The sequence below is a fragment of the Octopus sinensis genome, linkage group LG4 (genome assembly GCF_006345805.1).
Source record: "Octopus sinensis linkage group LG4, ASM634580v1, whole genome shotgun sequence".
NCBI lineage: Eukaryota > Metazoa > Mollusca > Cephalopoda > Octopoda > Octopodidae > Octopus > Octopus sinensis.
The window spans coordinates 61,783,015-61,803,014 of NC_043000.1; the positions used below are offsets into that span (position 1 = coordinate 61,783,015).

General features: G+C 34.9%; 1 long non-coding RNA gene across 1 annotated transcript in view; it reads right to left on the minus strand.

Annotated features, from left to right (window-relative positions):
- LOC118762977 overlaps nucleotides 1-20,000 on the minus strand; it is a 182,360-nt gene that overhangs the window by 120,832 nt on the left and 41,528 nt on the right. The gene's annotated exons all lie outside the window — the stretch shown is intronic.

Genomic DNA, 20,000 nt, shown 5'->3' on the forward strand with positions numbered 1-20,000 from the left:
CGAAGGGCCTACGTGGTGGTAGCTAAAAAGGAATCGTTACTTTCAGGTGGTGTATAAAGACATAGGGGTGGTCATGAAGGTGATGTGAAAGGGAGTTATTGGGGGAGGTGTGACTGTAAATGATATGTATGGGAGCATCTTGTTAGAGGGAGAGAAAGGGACAAAGAGATGGTGGATATAATGATAGAGTAGGAGTGGAAACGATTACAAGAATTGAGAAAAAGATTCATCCAGATTGACAGGCGTATTAATTTTGAAAGAGAAAGTAAGATCCTTCTGGAAATGAAAGTTGAGGTAGCTAGGGATGCTTCCCGCGCCAAAAACCCAGAAGTGTAAGGTGGAATGATCGGCAGAGCAAACATATTTAGAGCAGGTGGCCTGTTGACAATTCGGATGTATTTAAACCGCCCCGGGAACCTGTCACTTATTCGGCGACTGGATTGCGCGACATAGAAAAAAATTACTAAGTAACAGAAAATTTGAATGCTACTAGAGGTGAAGTGGAGTGAGTTCTTAGTGTAAAAGATGTTTTAGTTGGACGTGGTAGGGGTGTTGGTGTCAAAGAGGTAATGGCAGATGCAATAGTGTGACGTGGTGAGGATTCAGGGAGGATGATGATCTGAGTGGAAGAGAAAGCTATGGAAAATGACACTGCAAAGGTTACGGGCAGCCTTAAAGGAAGGACCTGGCAGAAGAGGGGGAAAGGGAGCAAAAGTGGATATCGTCAGGTTACAAATGGTGGAAAAGGCGAAGGATTTTGCGTTTTAAGAACAGTTTACTGTTAGGGATAATAAAGGAAAAGGGGATATAGTTGCTGGAATTTTAGACGTGGAGTGTGGGTGCTATGGTACAATCCACGGCACAGGCGTTGGAGAAGGCAGATTGAATAAGGTAGCCACGGCGAAACTACATGTGTATGTATTGGGTTGGCAACTAAGTTCCGGCCGCTTTTTTTAAATATTGGAATTTATTGCGTTTTTTAATTTTGGAATCTATTTTTTTTTGAGAATTCTATTTTTGAATTATTTTGGAATCTATTTTCTTCTAGCTAATTTTTGTTTATTTTCAGGTCATTAAAATGGAATGTCAAATTAAGAAAAATGAGCATTCTCGACACATCCTTTTTGCTTTTAATCAAGGTTCTAAGGCCACAAAATCTGCTCGCGACATTTGTGCTGTGTATAGAGAGAGGGTACCAAAGCTGAAAGTACCGCTCGTGATTGGCATGCTAAGTTTAAAAATGGAGATTAACCTCAAAGACGCACCTCGTTCTGGCCGTCCAGTTGAGTTCGATGCAGAGCGATTAAAACAACATTTGCACGAAAATTCTCATCAAACGACAAAGGGAACTGGCAGAAAAAATGGAATGCTCCCACACTGCTATAGAGAAGCATCTTCACTCGATGGGAAAGGTTCAGAAGTATGGAGCATGGGTTCCGCAAGCATTAAGTGACAACAACAAAAATCAACGAGCCACAATCTGCGCTAGTTTCCTTGATCGTCACCGCTCAACTCATGGACACAAGCAACAATTTATTAAAGAATCGTTACTGGCGACGAAAAATAGTGCCTGTACATCAATATGAAGCAGCGTAAGGAATGGCTTAGCCCCGGTAAACAACGACACCGCGCGTGAAACAAGATCTTCATCCGCGTAAAACAATGTTGGGCGTATGGTGGGATTGGGAAGGGATTATCCATTACGAATTGCTTGAACGGAATTAAACGGTCGACGCGGAACTCTATGTTCAACAGATGGAACGACTCAACATGTCTATTCAAGAGAAAAGACCTAATCATGGAGTTCTGCTGTAACAACGCCCGCCATCATATCGCCAATATGACCAAGAAAGCCATTCAAACGCATGGCTGGGAAGGGCTGCCACACCCGCCGTACTCTCCTTATGTGGCACAAACGGATTTCCACCTCTTTCGATCTCTTTCAGATGTTATGCGTAGAGTTTCGTTCAATACTGATGCAGATATGAGAGCTTGGCTGGATCAATTTTCCAAGTCGAAATCGGGTGATTTCAACAAACGAAATATTGGAAATCTTGTTGAACGTTGGGAAGAAGTTGTAAACAAGGATGAATACATTATTGATTAATTAGTTATTTTTTATTAAACCTTTTAAAAAGTTTAAATTAAAATAAAACGACGGGAACTTAGTTGCCAACTCAGTAGATATATGTCTGTGTATATGTATGTTTATACATACCTGTATATTTATACATACACAACACACACATAAACACACATTTATATATATATATATATATATATTCATACACACACTTGCGAAAGCTGAAAATGGGCTATGACCATAATAAATAAAATGTGTAGCCTGCGTATGTATCGAGATCTCTTGCTTGTTTATAGAAGAGTGTCCCTGTGATACAATTTAAAACCCTATTACTATGGTAACAATTAAACAATTCTACGTTGTTATTAATATACCACAGGTTTCATAGCAATGCATATACTCGTTCATAAACAAAATGTGTGTTAAAATGGAGCTATTACGAAAGGTAAATGTTATAGATTCGATCCATCAACGTAGAAAGGAATCGCCGAAATGTGTGTATTTTTGTTATCTTCACACCAGTGTATACTTATTTTATTGATATTTGATATTGGATGCATGCCAAACACTGATCATATCTAGCCTGCCAATCAATGTTTACAATATGCTACATAACTGAAAATATGTGGATAGTGCGAAACTATTAATGTTACTAAAGATTCACTGCCGGAGGGTATTGTCGAAATTTTACTGCAATATCCTGACATCATATTAGTCAAAATATGGAAATGCTCATAATAATCATATTAAAATCTCAAGATACATTTTTTTTAACATGATAGTTTTACCAAACACACACAATGTTATAATGTGGCTTCAGTAACAGCTAAGAGAAAATAGGTGTTTGTATTTTATTTTGTTCTGTTTTTTCCCCATTGTCTTCTTTTCAAAGCTACAGTATTATCAAATAATATATCTGAAACATTGATGCAGTAACAATGGTACCCCAATTCAGAATTTAGAACTTGGAAAATTGGGAAAAAAAGTATATGGTCTTTAAAAGGCTAATTATTTATTTATCCGATGCGCTAGTTACATAAATAGGATTGATTGTATGATATTTTCTGTCCGGAAAAAAATTCAAATAATTAATAACTAGCTACTACTCGGCAAGAGAAAATATCTGTTGACACATTATTGTTCTTCTGGACTTAATAGCCAAGCATTCAATAAATGGACACAAAATGTGAATAAAAACAAAATCCTATTCTATGCCCTCCTGTATCTTAACATTATCTTAGAACTCACACTATCTTACAGAATCCTAACATGCTAATGACTAAACTCAATTACAAAGGGGAGAATAGTTGAGAGATGGTACCTCAATATATTACTAGTATTCAGTAAAGTTGGTCATGGTCAGTATTTGAATACAGAACAAAGATGAGTAACCTAGATAGTAAAAAAAAAATATTTAAACCATCGTTCCATTGTTTCTGCTATCCGACAACCATTAATAGCATAATATTAATAAACTTTTTAGGTCATTCGGATAAGCCAGAGAACACTTTAATGAGAACCAAATGTTTGGAAGAATTTAAAATTTCTTAGATCAAGTCTCTGTGTTGTTATCAAACCATAAAATGTTAACATTATTGTTTATGTGCCAATTTTGTCATCATGTTGTGTGCCACGGGAGAATTGAAATTCCTTTTTAGCTTACTGACCGGAGAAGAAATCATTGGCATAATGAATTGGCTAAGCATACACAGATGACCAACAAATCGAAAATTTGCCTCAACGAAAATAACGAAAATAATCATTTATATTCTTTCTTGAAACATTAAACTGCATACGCTTTAATAGAGAGAAAATGAGATGGAACATGTGTAACTTGCCGAAAGACATAACAGATATAAATGCAATTGCTTTTGATGTCAGTGGAATCTGATTTGCGGTCTCACTTTGCGGAGAATTGAATTTACCCTTGTTGCCATACACTTATTTATCCCTTGCTGCCATACACTTATTTATTATTGCTTAATATATTTACGAAGTCAAAACGGCGAACTGGCAGAAACGTTAGCACGCCGGGCGAAATGCTTAGCAGTATTTCGTTTGCTGTTACGCTCTGAGTTCAAATTCCGCCGAGGTCGACTTTGCCTTTAATCCTTTCGGGGTCGATAAATTAAGTACCAGTTACGCACTGGAGTCGATATAATCGACTTAATCTCTTTTTCTGCCTTTGTTTGTCCTCTCTGTGTTTAGCCCCTTGTGGGTAGTAAAGAAATAGGTATTTCGTCTGCCGCTACGTTCTTAGTTCAAATTCCGCCGAGGTCGACTTTGCCTTTCATCATTTCGCGGTTGATAAATTAAGTACCAGTTGCGTACTGGAGTCGATCTAAGCGACTGGCCCCTTACCCCCAAATTTCGGACATTGTGCCTAGAGTAGAAAAGAATATATTATCAAAAGAAACAGGGCGAAAAGATGTAGCTGTACCATTTGCCTTGATTGAATACATTTAAGAGTAAACATTTCTGTTTTCCCATAATCACTGCATGGTTTTGAAAGACTCAATTGTTTTTGATAGTGCTATTTCAAACACAATTCCAAAAGAATTTCTTGCATACTTGGAAAAGATTAGATAATCTTTTGGAAAGGGTGAGGTATTCACATTTCTAATGTACAGAATGTTGATAACCATACATTTTATTATTGTTTCGGGAATATAACAATAACAATTGGCAGCATTCTACTGTATAATGTGTCGGTTGAAATGTGGAAGTGTGTTTATCTTCCTTACACACCAATAGAATCGTTTCTGGAGTATATTACTAATACAATAATAACTTAACCTAAAATAGCTATCACCATGGCATGTAAACGGCTTTATATTAGAAGTTATTTAGCGCATTCTGTAATCAAGATGTATAAAACTATATTCATAAAATTTGAAGAAGTAAAATTAATACTTTGGTATAGATAAAGGTTGTTTGATTTTCTTTTGAAATAAATAGAATATACAGGTGTAAGATGAGCGATCAATGTACTTTTAGCATAAATTTTAAACATAAAATTGTGAGGGATATCTGTTTCTGAATATACTTCCTGTAGAGATCCTTGTATTTCAACTGGAGATCCGTACTGTAGCCTTTTGGTAAGCTGATTTGTTTTATAAATGCGGACCTAGATTTGTCCCATGAAAAGGTTAGAATACGTATTTTTTTTTGCTAATTTTATATCCTAAAATCGAGGTGAATTTAAAGCAGTATAAAAACAATTTTAACGCGATTTTAGCATGTAATGAATTGAAGTAATTTAAAATTATGTTTACTGTGATGTATTTGATGGGCATTGAACTCAAACACCTAAGGTAGTTCTAAATCATTCAATATCATTGCTAAGAGACCCAGCCTATTATCTGTTGTTGATAGCTCGTAACACATTAGATGTCTATATCATTAAGATTTTTCCACATTACAATGTCTTACTTTGTTTTTCATAAAATAGTATCGATTTCAGATTTTGGTACAAGGCCTGAAATTCGAGTGGAGGGATAAATCGATTACATTAACCCTAGTGCTCAACTAGAATTTATTTTACGGACTCTGAAATGTTAAAAGCAAAGTCAACCTGAGCAGAATTTGAACTCAAACCATAAAGATGTACGAAACGGCACTAAGCACTTTTCCTTGCGCTAACTATGCTGCCAGCTTCAAGAAATACCAAAATAACACTGCCATTGATACTAATATGTCATTTGATATTGGTCAGTTGATATCGGTTAATGTCAATGGAAAATATAGGAGGGATTATATCGGTCAATAATATTTCGAATTATATCAGTCAATAATATTTCGTTGAATGATAACAAGGGTATTGATTGAAATTTAGCTTAACTTAGCATACGTAGTATGATATGATCTTTTAGCCTTGGATTTGCTTGAAACAGTAAATGACTGGCAGATGGAGATCTTTATAATAAAATTATCTTAACACGTTCAGAGATTTGTCAATGATAACACATTTGAATACTGACATATAAGATAGCAACCTGCTAAAATCGTAAGCACGCAGAACAAAGTGCTCGGCGGCATTTAGTCAGCTTTTACATTCTGAGTTCAAATTTGGTCGAGTTCAATTTTGCCTTTCATCCTTTTGGAATCGATAAAATAAGTACCAGTTGAACATTGGGTCGATGTACTCGACTAGCTCCCTGTCCCGAAATTTCAGGCGTTGTGTCTATAGTAGAAAGGTAATTGGAGATGAATAATTATTTCAATAAATATGCTTCTCTAATCATAAATTTTAAGAAAAGATATTTTTCTTAAATATTCCTATCTAACCCGCGTTTTACGCTCTTGTTTTGATATTCAATAAACGTAATTTAGCACAATCCTGAATTCGAATGAAGATCGTTTGTTTTTAAGACAAAGCTATTAACGTTATTATTCACAAAGTCAATGATGCCGGAGATAAAAAACCAACTGAAAACGTAGAATAGATCTAGGTATTTGATAATGTTTATATATAAAAATGCCTTAGAAAATATAATGAACAACTCACATATTTTGCCATTTAACTGAATCTGTTTTTATTTTCACATAGGTGAAATCTTGTCACAACGCCAGCAGTTTGAGCGGGAAAGGATTAGTCGATTACATCGACCATACTGCTTGAATGACACTTTATGTTATCGACACCAAAAGAAGAAAGAAGCAAAGTTAACCTTGGTACAATTTGAAATCAGAAAGTAAAATGTCAGAAGAAATGCAGCTACGCATTTCATCCAACGCTCTAAATATTGTGCGAGCTCAACGTCTTCATTTTATGCACATAATAGAAATTAGTAGCGATAACAACGGATATGTTATCAAGACTTGACTTTAAAATGAGAGGAATATACATTTATGGCATGACAAATAGCATTGCAATAAACACTTTTCGTGGTCGTAACACGTTATTTTACAGGCTGATATTTTAATACGTTCTATGTTACTCTATTGAGTGTTAACCAGTTTATTCCTAATGCTTCGGTGTTGAATCTTGTCAGTCATGTATTGCTCCCACAATACATGAGCAATGGCTCCTTTCAACCATTTGATATCGATCTGTTGATGTATCTCAAAATTCTTCAGAAAATGTTTGCGAGAATGTGGAAAAACCAACCACTACCAAAAGAATTCGCAATTTATTAACAAATTCTTGAGCGGTGGCCGATTGAAATTAAAGAACAAACAGATGTTAATGAAGTTAAATATAAATAATTATACTCAAAAATTTTACTAAACTTATTTCTGTATTTAAGCAACATACTGACAATATTTTGATCTTCGTTCAAGGACTAATGTCAAAATTAAATTCTAATATCATAGTGAATATAAAAATTATTATCTCTCGTATTCATCTTTCATTTATCTAACATTTTCTGAAATATTCTTTCATCTTGATAAGATGTTATGAATTTATTAAACCAAGTAGCATCATATAATTTGTAAAGAAATATTCGTGAAATAAATAGTAAAGGGGTAAATTTTATTTCATTTTCAGATATATAATATGCTAAAATAAAAACGAAATAGAGATTTGGTGGTATTTGATGTTCAACTGTGTACCTTATTTTTTTCTTAATCTTCATCTTAAAATCATAATTTCGATCATTTTGTGATTTGTGAGTGCATATGAACTCTCTCTTTCATTTAAGTAAGATAGTCAAGTAATATGAATTCCTATCTTCTCGAAACCAAATGTATCAATGTATAGAAAATGGACATAAGATTTTTATGGAACATTTGTAGGCTTCTGGTAAAAGCAATGACAAACCAGATAAGTGTATTCTTCCCTAGAAATCCTATAGAAGCATTAGAGAATCATCTTGCTCGTCGAAACTAATAGTTTTGATACCTTACAATATCAAAGAAATACATATATTGTCATATAACGTAATAGTAGGAGTTATTACTTAGTTGAATCTAAATTATAGGAAATACAAAAGTAGATGGTAGTATTTGATGTGACACTTCTTCTATCGGAGAAATAATTCCTTACTCAATGGCCAAATGGCTATTAGGATCAAAGTAGGAAAACGTGTAAAGAATTATGCCCCCTGATATATAGTAAATACTATTGATGACATGATATTTTGTCAGACGTTTATATTTCAATAATGGAATGACGGAATATTGCTATAAAAATGTCATATTTGAGAGATTGAGAGTGACGAAGTAGGAGAGAGAGAGGGAGTGAATAAGTGAAGGAAAAAAGAAGTGAAGGAGATAAGTAAATAGCCTAATTATATAAATGGATGGAAAATTGATATAACAGGCTGTTTATATATTATGTAAGGGTAAACATTTCTTTCCGAATACAAAGGATAGAAATTGATTATTGTTGCTGTGAAAAATGGAATAAAAAACATGAAAATGATAAGTGATTACCAAAGTGGTGTTGGAGTGATGGGTAGTCATAGAGGACATATGAAATTCTGATACTCATGATTCATAGACAATTTGTGAATACGTAGTTATTCATACGATTTCGACAATTGTTTTACATGCATCCAATTTTAATATATTATACTTATAACGATTGATACTTCAGGGTAAAAGAGTCGCGTGACCGAACAGAATATCATTTTATGAAATGGTGAACTTGTCTGTAAAATAGTAGAATTCTACCTCTGCGACTTGGTCGAACCGACAATGTGAGTAGATTTTAGTAAGCAGAAATATCATGGAAGCCTCCTGCACGGACTACAACTGGTCTAGGGTGTTGTTTGCTAAAGATTCCAAAAATGGGGCAATACGTTCCTACCAATATTTATGCGTATATACCTACATACATATATATACTACATATATATACTTCGAGATTTGTCAATGATACATATATACGTTTAGGGATTCGTCAATAATAAAACAATAATATACTGATATAGAAGCTGGCAGCCTGCCAAAATCGTTAGCACTCAAAACATGTGTATGCATATACATATGTATTTGTGTGTGTATATATATGTATATATATATGTATATGTACACACACAAATACATATGTATATGCATACGTGTTTGAAAGTGTTTATGTAGGGATATTTATGACCAACAGCCATCCATGAGCTGCCAACTCATTCTTGTTCCTTATTCTAAATACACACAGTCTTCTAATCTCAGATTTTAGTAAATGATAAAGAGATAAATAAATTGGAAATGAATCACAACCCTTTGATCCTACTATGCCCCATGCTATTCTAAGAAATTGTCATGTTATTTTTACCCACTTTTGCGACAACATGAATTTCTTCCATCTTCTTACTTTGTTAAAATATTTAAGAAAAATTATATTAATGTATCCTACCTGTTGAAATTCCATATATTTTTTGTGAAGCTGAAGATAGCACTGCATTTGTATTGAAGCAATGATTACATTATTCAATTAAATGGAATCGCTGCAAACGGTCGTACTGCATTACTACTTAATATCCTATTGCTTATTTTGATATATATATATATATATATATATATATATATATATATATATATATATAATATATATATATATATACATACACATACACACACACAAACACACACACACACATATATATATATATATATATAATATATATATATATATATATATATATACGTGTGCGTGTAATAGTATATGTTTGTATTGGTATTCGTGAGTTCACGTGTGCTCATATTAGGTTGGAAAGCATTGTCATATCTCTGATACGATGACTTTGGGAGTACTTTTTTCATTCCCTAAAGTAGAATAGATAATTTTTGTTATTCTTATGTTTACTTTTCTTTCTAGAGTGATTATTTCATACCAAAATCGCTAAATTCGTATAAACTTTACCCTTTGAAAATGAGTATGAAATTCGTATCCGATGAAATCCATATCCAATATTGCATGCTGTATGAATTTAAAATTGGCTCTACGTATCCTGACATACCAACGATGTTTTGGTAAGTTTCGTTCGGGAACTTCTCCCACAGATTCACCACGACTTAGACGGCCGAGTTTTCAATATTGAAACTTTTGTAAACTGTTTCTAAAGAAAACTCAAAGGAACGGGCACAAAAATTATCAAAACAGTTCTATTCAAGTGTCACTTCGATCATAAAAGAGCTTCATGAACTAGTCAAATTATCTGAACTTGGTCAATGAGTTCTTCAAAATGTGACAGCTTCTTAGCTTAATCAAAGAATTACTCTCTACTTGTCATTGATAAGTAGACTTGCTGCTGAAACATTCCTAAATAGAATCATCCTAGGCGATGGAAGATGGGTTCTCTTTAATCATATCCAACGAAAACGACATTGGCTAGCCCCAATGAAAAAGAAGAATCTATTCTGCAACCAGGAGTTATGATCTGTGTTTGGTAGGATATGAAGGGCCTTGTATATCATAAATTGTCAAACCAAAACAGTTAATGCAGAGAATTATTGTCGTGAATTGGAGCCATTGCAGAAAATTTTTGAAGACAAAGCGCCTATCGATCATCAATCTCAAAATGATGTTGCTCCTACACAATGATGAAAAAACATATGTTACTCATGTCACTTGCGAAATTATTATGGAAGTTTTGCCTCATCGTCCTTACTTTCGCAATCTTATTTCAACTAATAATAATCTTTTCAGATCATTGAAACATTATTTATAGAGAAAACAGTTTGTAAAAATTTGAAGCGGTTAAAAATGATATTGAGTATATCTTTGCTTAAAAATCTAAAGAAATTTTACGCCCGATGGATCAATAATTTTTGGACTGTTTCTTTGCTTCTAAACCTAAACTATTTGGCGCCCAAGAAATCAACTATTTGTCACATAGATGGGGTTATGCTATCAATAATGAGGGAAATTATTATCTGGATTAAATCTGTTAATTAAGACCTAAGAAACATTTGTTTCTTTCCCATCTTGAAATGCAATAGGACTTCCTTTCCAGCCTAATAAATACGCTTATAAAGAATAGCTATTTTCTTTTTAATGTGTTTGGATGGAAATTTGCTCGGAGATGAAACAAGTTAGAGATTATTGCTGAATACACAAGCAGTATATACAATGATGATCACATAAATATTTAATGAACTCATACACCGAAAATATACACATGCGCGCACACATCAACATACATGAACTTTCACACAAAATGTACTCAGACATATGCACATATAAACACCCACTTTCTTATGCGCTGGCTTACTCATTAATTTTCTTTGTTCAGAGATGATTACAAGTGAAACTATAAAATTCATCTAAACATTTTTGCTCTCTTCCCATAACAATTCTACTTGAGTCACACCTTTCCAGTACTAACTGCCGAAAAAGTGTTTAGACCCCCAGCAACATTTATACTGACATGGTTGCTACATTATGAGATGACGCATCAGCTTTATCAACAGTGCACAAGCGTGTAACTGAATTTAGGAGGGGAAGGAAGAGATTTGATGATAATCTAAGGTTTGGACGTCCTGCAACATTGATTGTGTTCACAACATTGTGATGGATGACAGACAGTTCACTTTAAAACAAATAGCCAAAGCTATGACGAAGGGTTGTGCTTGGTGTGTCCCACGTCTTCTAACATTTGATCAAAAGTGCACCAGATTGATTGCATCACTGAAAAATCTGACATGGTTTCAGGCAGATCCAGCTAGTTTTTTAAACTTTTCCTAGCTCAGGATGAGTGATGGTTTCAAGATAAAATCTATGCAGTGAAAATATTCCTCCTCACTTGCTCACAAAGAAGGACAAGGTCCTTTCATCTGGTGATGACCTTAGTGTTTTAGGATGCGAAAGCTATTGTGTTTAGTGACTATCTTCAAAAGGGTTACATCAATAACGAGTACTTAACCAACTTGCTGAGGCAGTTACAAAAGGCTATCAAGCCCAAATGCCCAAGAAAACTGACTAAAGGAGTCTTCTTTTATTAGGACATACGCCCTTGGTTTCAATGGCTACTGTACGTGAATGCAGCTTTTAACTGGTTGCTCAGCCTCCCTGTTCTCCTGACTCGGCCCCATCTGAATATTGTCGATTCCCCAACTCGAAATAGCACTTGGCCGGACACCAGTATCGCAGTGATGATTACGTTATATCTACTGTTGATGACGTGTTGAGCAACAAGATTAAATCTTCCATATAGACCGGAAGGGGGACTATGTTGAAAAATAAACCTCATTTCGTCACATTCCATGAGAATATTTTGGTCAGCCTATAAACTTTTCAGCCAACCCTCGTATATCAGATTCCTATCTTAGCTGTTGTTGAAAGCTAAATCTGGTCAGATAAATTAAAGGAACTTGAATAATCTAGAATCCCGGAGTTGTATTTGTTTCGATAACTATTTAAAATTGAAACAATTACGTTGTATGAATTTTATTTGTATCATTAGAACACGCATATATCGACAGATTTATTAAATCCAGAAGTTTTGTTTTCGAGGTAACCACTTCAATAACCATCAAGCGCTTTAACTATATAGTATCGTCTTTACAATAATCGGCACGATGTTTATTACCATCATTTGCCATGTATCAATTTTCAGTGTTTGTAAATTAGATATATTTATTTGTAGCAAACATCTTATTCTTATTACAAATTGCATATGGTATATACATTACAGACCTGAAGATTCTACCAGTTTTCACCACGACTTGTTGTTTGAGATTAGTGCTTCGGAGAATGTTTTCAACGCCTGTTATCTATTTAGGTCTAGGGTGTGGCATCAACGAGCATCACGCCATAACATAGTATATTATAGTCATTCTAGCTATTTTAAAACTTCCTCCAGACTGTCAAATCCAAAATCTGGTAACATCGCCAGCATTTTTTTTTATCAGAATATGTTCAACCCGGATCTTGATTCCTTTACATACTATGACTCAATAATTTTTAACCATAGCCGGATTTCTGAACTATCTCTTTCTTTATATAGATCTTAGATGTATTAATATAGCGCATGGTTAATATATTGTATGGTTAATTACTGCCAGAATGAACAAATATCAATTTTACATACGGAAGATATAATATTGAAAATATTTCCTTCCGTTCATGGGATAGATTCAGTTGTATTGCATTCCTCGATATACGATCTCAAAAACATACATATCGACATACAGAACATTTCAAAATTAAATACATTTAAATGCACACATACTACACTAGTGCACATACACACACATGCAGACACACTCACATTGTCACACGCACATATACATTCGCGTACACACGTATACGCATGCGAGTATGCGTGTGCGTGTGTGTATGCGTAAATGTATACGAAGAGTGCATACTAGACAAACAGAGAAATTAAGGTAGCTATAGGAATATAAAATGTACGGACCGACACTACAAAGGCTCGGGTAGGAAAGAGGAGAACATTGATAATAAAAGAAAGTCACTGCTATTGTTAATCTGAGGACACTCTTCATTAAAAATAGATATGATCAAAAGAAATTCAGTCGTGACTACAACATCTATTACGTTCTTACACTTTCTCAGACTATACGGAGTGATTTGCAAGCTATTTCTAGCACGTTCAGGAACAATTTAATAGTTGCAGCATCGTACCATCAATATTCTAAACGAGCTAGTTTGTCACATAGAAATTTTCTTGAATAATGAGTAACTTAGCAAAAGATGGATTGTTCCCGCATTAAGGGTACCGTTGAGTTTAACCGTAACTCATCCAACAATATATGTTTGTGTGGTGTGTGTGTGTGTACGAGTTAGGTGTATGTACGCATGTATTTATATATATATATATATTGTGATTGTGACCTCCTTCGGTCATGAATGACCATGGAATTGCACCTAGAAAGTTACCCTCCGAGGTACAATTCTGAGCAAGGTTGTTTATTGAAGACCAGCAGTCGCCCACGCATACCAGCCTCCCCTCTCCATGCCACCGATGTTATCCAAGGGAAAGGCAAAGGCTAATACAGCTTGGCACCATCGACGTCGCAGCTCATTTATTAACGTGCAAGTGGCTGAGCACTCCACAGACACGTGTAACCTTAACGTAGTTCTCGAGGAGATTCAGCGTGACACAGAGTGTGACAAGGCTGGCCCTTTCAAATACAGGTACAACAGAAACAGGAAGAAAGAGTGAGAGAGTGTTGTGGTGAAAGAGTACAGCAGGGTTCACCACCACCCCCTGCCTGAGCCTCGTGGAGCTTTAGGGGTTTTCGCTCAATAAACACTCACAATGCCCGGTCTGGGAATCGAAACCGCGATTCCGCTGCCCTAACCACTGGGCCATTGTGCTTCCACACACACACACACACACACATATATATATATATATATAAATACGTACATATACCTAACTCGCACGCAGATTAAAGCTGCTTGGTAAGAATTGTTCATGAACTCTGTTGTGCATGAGCACTAAGTTTTAACGTTCTGGCTCATTTCCATTGCGTACAGCAGTGTTTGGAAGGAACGTGTGTAGCTTGTGATCGTCAAACTGACCATGCCAGAGAAAGTTGTCATGGCGATACATGTTCAGTGGTCGACTCAAAGTCCCAGAAATTGTATGGAGGAGAGTGTATGAGTTGTTCACAAGGGTACAAGTGGTTCAGGCGTTTCCAAGATGGCCGAAAAATTTCGATATTGGCGAACATTCTGGGAGACCGGCAACTAGCAGAACTGAGAAAAACCATCTCAGTTGTACGTGCAGCTGTGAGAGGAAATCTCGAATAACCATCTGTGTGTTATCAGAGGATGTGCAGATTAGTTCCATCCATTATCACTGAAGACTTGGATATGCGAAGCGTGTCTGCCAAGTTTGTGCTAAAAGTACCTTCAGCTGACAAGAAAGACACTCGGATTTCAGTTACACAATGTCTCCTTGACTGTACCAAGAACGATGAAAACTTTTTGAAATCTTTGCATAGTACTCTTAGCAGGTATCGCCAAGCTTTCTCTGACATGGTCAATTCGACGATCGCCCGCTACACACCTTTCTTCTAAGCAATGCTGGAAACAGCAGAAGTGAGCTAGAATGTTAAAACTTAGTGCACATACGCAACAGAGTTCAAGGTCCATCTGTGCCAGCAACTTCACTCTGCTTGATTTTGCTTTGTTACTATGGCAACAGGCTGTAAACTTATTGATCAGACCAGGTGTATATATATGTATGTATGTATGTGTATGTATACACATATGTATATATGCAAACATGTATGTATGTATGTATGTATGTATATATGTATGTACGTATGTATGTATACAGACAGAAAGGAAGCAATGCGTGAAGGTTTTCAGACGATGACTATTTAAGACTAAATATATCGATATTTATATATTACTATACATACATAATGATCTGAAATGTAAAATTTTTGTACAGTGATGACGTTGGCTTGATTTATACGGTTTTCATTTACTTTCCTTACTGATGGTATATTTTGTTGAACTACAAAAGGTAGAATAGAATATACATCTATACATATATATTTTATTTTCGTTCTACTGTTATTTATTTATTTTATTTTTATTTTTATTTTATTCTATTCTACCTTATTTTGCTTTATATTTTTTATTCTATTCAAATTAATCAGTTAACCCTCACGTATACACAAAAATTAAATAACTCCATATATTTAGTCTGCTGGTATCAACTAAAAGGTCAACATGCAATCTTTCAACGTATATATTTTTCCCTGGTGATATTTTCCTCATATCTTATAAATGTAAATTTAAACCATAAATCTATAATTTATTTAATGAGTACAAATCAAAAGAGCTGTAGGAAGTAAGAATGATCCATTTATCAATAAATAAAGATTAACTTTTAAATTTCAATCCCCTTTTCTCTATTATGGATTGTAAAAAAATTAATTCAAATGCCTATGTTTAGGAGCGAGGACGTTAAGTTTTTAAACTATATAAAAATCACAATTAAAAATTATAAGTTTGTTACTTTAATATATAAATACATATATATATACATATATATATATATAATATATATATATATATATATATATATATATATATAATATATATATATATATATATATATATATATTATATATATATATATATATATATATACACATAAATACTTACATGCATGTATGTAGTATTCACATTTAGTCTGATTCTCATTCGTTGCTACTCTTAATAATGATAAGGAGAAGGGTGAGTTTTTACATCCATAATTTTATTTTACGGTTATTTACAGCATCTCTACGGGACCTAGACGTGTTTCCACTTCAGTGAAGGCACACTGTTGGATATTCAACCTACTATCATGGTCGGTGCAATTTCATTAGGGTCCCCCTCTACCGTCTCGATGTAAAACTGAAGAAATCAACAAATTAAATGAATAAAGTATTTTGCAGCAGGTATGGGTGCCACTATTAATAGTTGTAGGAATGATGACCTACGGATCACCTCTACTAAATGTGGTAGGTGAAGCGAAATATTGGCAAGAACATGCTCTAAGATGCCTTCATACAAAAACATTTACATTTAACAATTTAGATAAACACATTCCATTTTATATAACAGCAAATCTTAGTAGAATAACAATTGAGAAACAAAGAACAAAAGATATATCAAATATGATAGAATACCTCTACTCAAAGAATATTCTCTTTGAAATGGGTGAAACTTTTAATTATAATGATAAATCTACATAAATATTCAATCCAAAATTGACCTACTTTAGGATTGTTTCGCTTCAATCAATTTACTTCGAAACAACAGAAGGTAAGGACCGTGATGAAACTGCACTGAGCATGATTGTAGGTTGCACATTCAACAGTGTGCCGTTGCTGCAATTTAAACACGTTTAGGTTCATTAAAGATGTTGGAAATAACTGTTAAATAAAATTATGGATGTGCGAAATCGCACTTCTCTTTATCTATATTAATAGTATTACTTACTCTACTGAAAATATGCAGCCCTGAACATGACACTCGGATTTACCCAACGAGAAAAGTTACCAGAACCTAGCAACTTATTGTTCACTCGATTATCACAGAAGGACCATTGTGTTTAGGTGGTATTTGAAACCGACTTAAGATGAAACACGGCAACCGCCAGGTTAATATAAAGCTCAACTCATTTTAGGAATATATATATATATATATATATATAATATATATATATATATTGATAAAAACGGTAAGATAAGAAAAGAAAGAAAGAGGCCTCGATATTTGTAAATAGAGGAATTTATCTGTAAATGTAATATGTGACAATTATTCGGTAGCCAAGGTTAAACTCCGCGTTTCGGATCCGAGGTGGAGATTCACTTTAGGAAAAATAAATGCAAAAATTAGGGCCGCCACTAGGCTAGTACAATGGTCCAGTAGTATAGGAGTCGTCGACTGGTCTAAAGCCATTGAAAATAAGAAAAAAGCGAGATTTACACAATTCGATGTTGTCGATTTTTATGCCTCTATCTCTAAAGAACTCCTAGATAAAGCCCTCAACTTGGCAAGCGATTTCATAGAAATCGGCACACAGGATAAGGATATAAACTTCTATGCTAGAAATACTTTACTGTTCAGCGAGAACGCAGAGTGGGTCAAGACTACCGGCACAGAGGGTGCTTTCGATGTGAGCATGGGGTCATATGATGAGCAGGCATATGCGATCTTATTGGATTATTTCTACTCGATAAGTTGGGCAAGACCTTTCCTGACGTATACTTCGCCATCTACAAAGATGATGCCCTCGCTTTAACTGCAAATACCAACGGACCAGCTCAGGATCAATTTAGGAAGGACATTATCCATTTAATGAAAAACCTCGGACTTAGTATAACTACAGACACCAACCTGAGCTTTAGGCACTGGGACAAAATGAAAACGACCAAATTATCCAGTCATATATGATCATTAAAAGATAAATGTGTCAGTTACAACATCCATTGGAAAATTTTAGCCAAATGTAAGCCCTACACCAACGGCAGTGGAAAGTGCGGTCTATGCGATATGGAAAGACGGCTCATCTGGAAAAGCAGCTTAGACCCCGCTAACATGTCTAAATTCAAGGACAGAACTTTTCGGATCATGTCCATACGTAACCACATTTTTGTTACATTTTTGGTCCCCCTGAAACTACAGATAAAACTTGCTTTGTATATTGTGTCCACGCACAAGTCTTTTTTATCTCATTATACCTTTTATTTATATTTCTTATATATTTTTTATTTTATTTATATAGTTTTATACATATACTTCTTACATATAGAAAATTTGGTTTATAGGTTTATTGCTTATATATAATTTACACATAATTTTTTCTGTACTCTACCTTCCACCCTGCATTTTTCCCTGTGCGTATATAGACGTGTATATGGAATCCTTTGTGCACGCGTGTGGATATGTGCGTGTTTGCAGGTATGTGTGTATATAGATGTGTGCGTGTGTGCGTGCATGCGAGTACGTGCGTATATAGACGTATTTTACTCAGTGTTTTTTACACATTTTCCTGTATTTTTGCCCTTAGGCCGGGTTTTTTAGACGAATGTATAATCCTTTTGTGCGTGTGTGTGCGTATATAGACGTGTGCAGGTATGTGCGTATATGGGCGTGTGTGTGTGCGTGCATAAGAGTATGTGCGTATATAGACGTGGTTTCCTCTTTGTATACTCCCTTATGCCTTTTTTCTGTATTGTTACTCTTAACCCAGTTTTTCTTGTGCTTGTGTGTATGTAGACGTATGTATGAACTTTTACGGTGCGCGCATGTGTGTGAGTGAGTTTGTATGTATATGCATATACATTTGGCGAAGGATGCGAGTGAGGATGTGTACGTTTTTCAAGTGAGGGTGGATGAATGTATGACTGCAACCTCTCTGCAAATATATCCTATTTTCAGTAAAATTTATTTACTGATCACCCAAATTAGACTCAGCGAGCAACACTGGATACCCTGGACTGATGACGAACAATAGACTCAGAAACATATGTCTTCAGGTGCTAGTCCCAGCTGGCGGGGGTGATTGCCCCCCCCCTTTGCAAATATAAGGACACAGAAAATGTGTCAAAGCCGACAGGAAACGTCGAAGTTTCCTAGGGCTAAATGGCGGTGGTGTAATTCCCTTAAGGGACTGTCACATTGAGTTGACAGTACACAACCACTATATCGATCCACCACCGCTCATGTCTCTCTGAGACATTTAGAAATTCAATATTTCTAATTTCGGTGATCAGTAAATAAATTTTACTGAAAATAGGATATATTTGAAGAGAGGTTGCAGTCATCTCAGCGAGCAAGGCAGACAACACTGAACTGATGACGAGCAATAGACTATGAAACATATGTCTTCAGGTGCTAGTCCCAGCTGGCGGGGGCGATTGCCTCCCCTTTGCAAATATAAGGACAAGAAAATGTGTCAAAGCCAACAGGAAGCGTCGAAGTTTCCTAGGGCTAAATGGCGGTGGTGTAATTCCCTTACGGGACTCTCACATTGAGTTGACAGTACACAACGACTATATCACTCCACGTCCTGAAAACTACTCACAGCCTTGAATTTGTTATTTCATTTTGTCTAATATATATATATATAGCAAGCTAATATAATACCCTCTTTAGACTCCTCACTCGTATCACTATCGAACCAAGGCTTTAAATACAGTCTGTCCATGAAACTTACTTAGCGTTACCTGCCACTCTTTGGGTCTACTAGATACCAATACCTACCTTTCATATATATAATATATACATATATACATACATACATACATACATACATACATACATATATATATATTATATATATGTATATATATATATACATATATATATATATATATATATATATATATATATATATTAGACAAAATGAAATAACAAATTCAAGGCTGTGAATAGTTTTCAGGACATTTATAAGTAAAAATATATAGATATAGTCTTACAGGTGTTTCTGGGATATTATGGATATCTCTTCATCAGTGACGATGTGAGATGGTGAAATAGATGTAAATATTTGAGTTC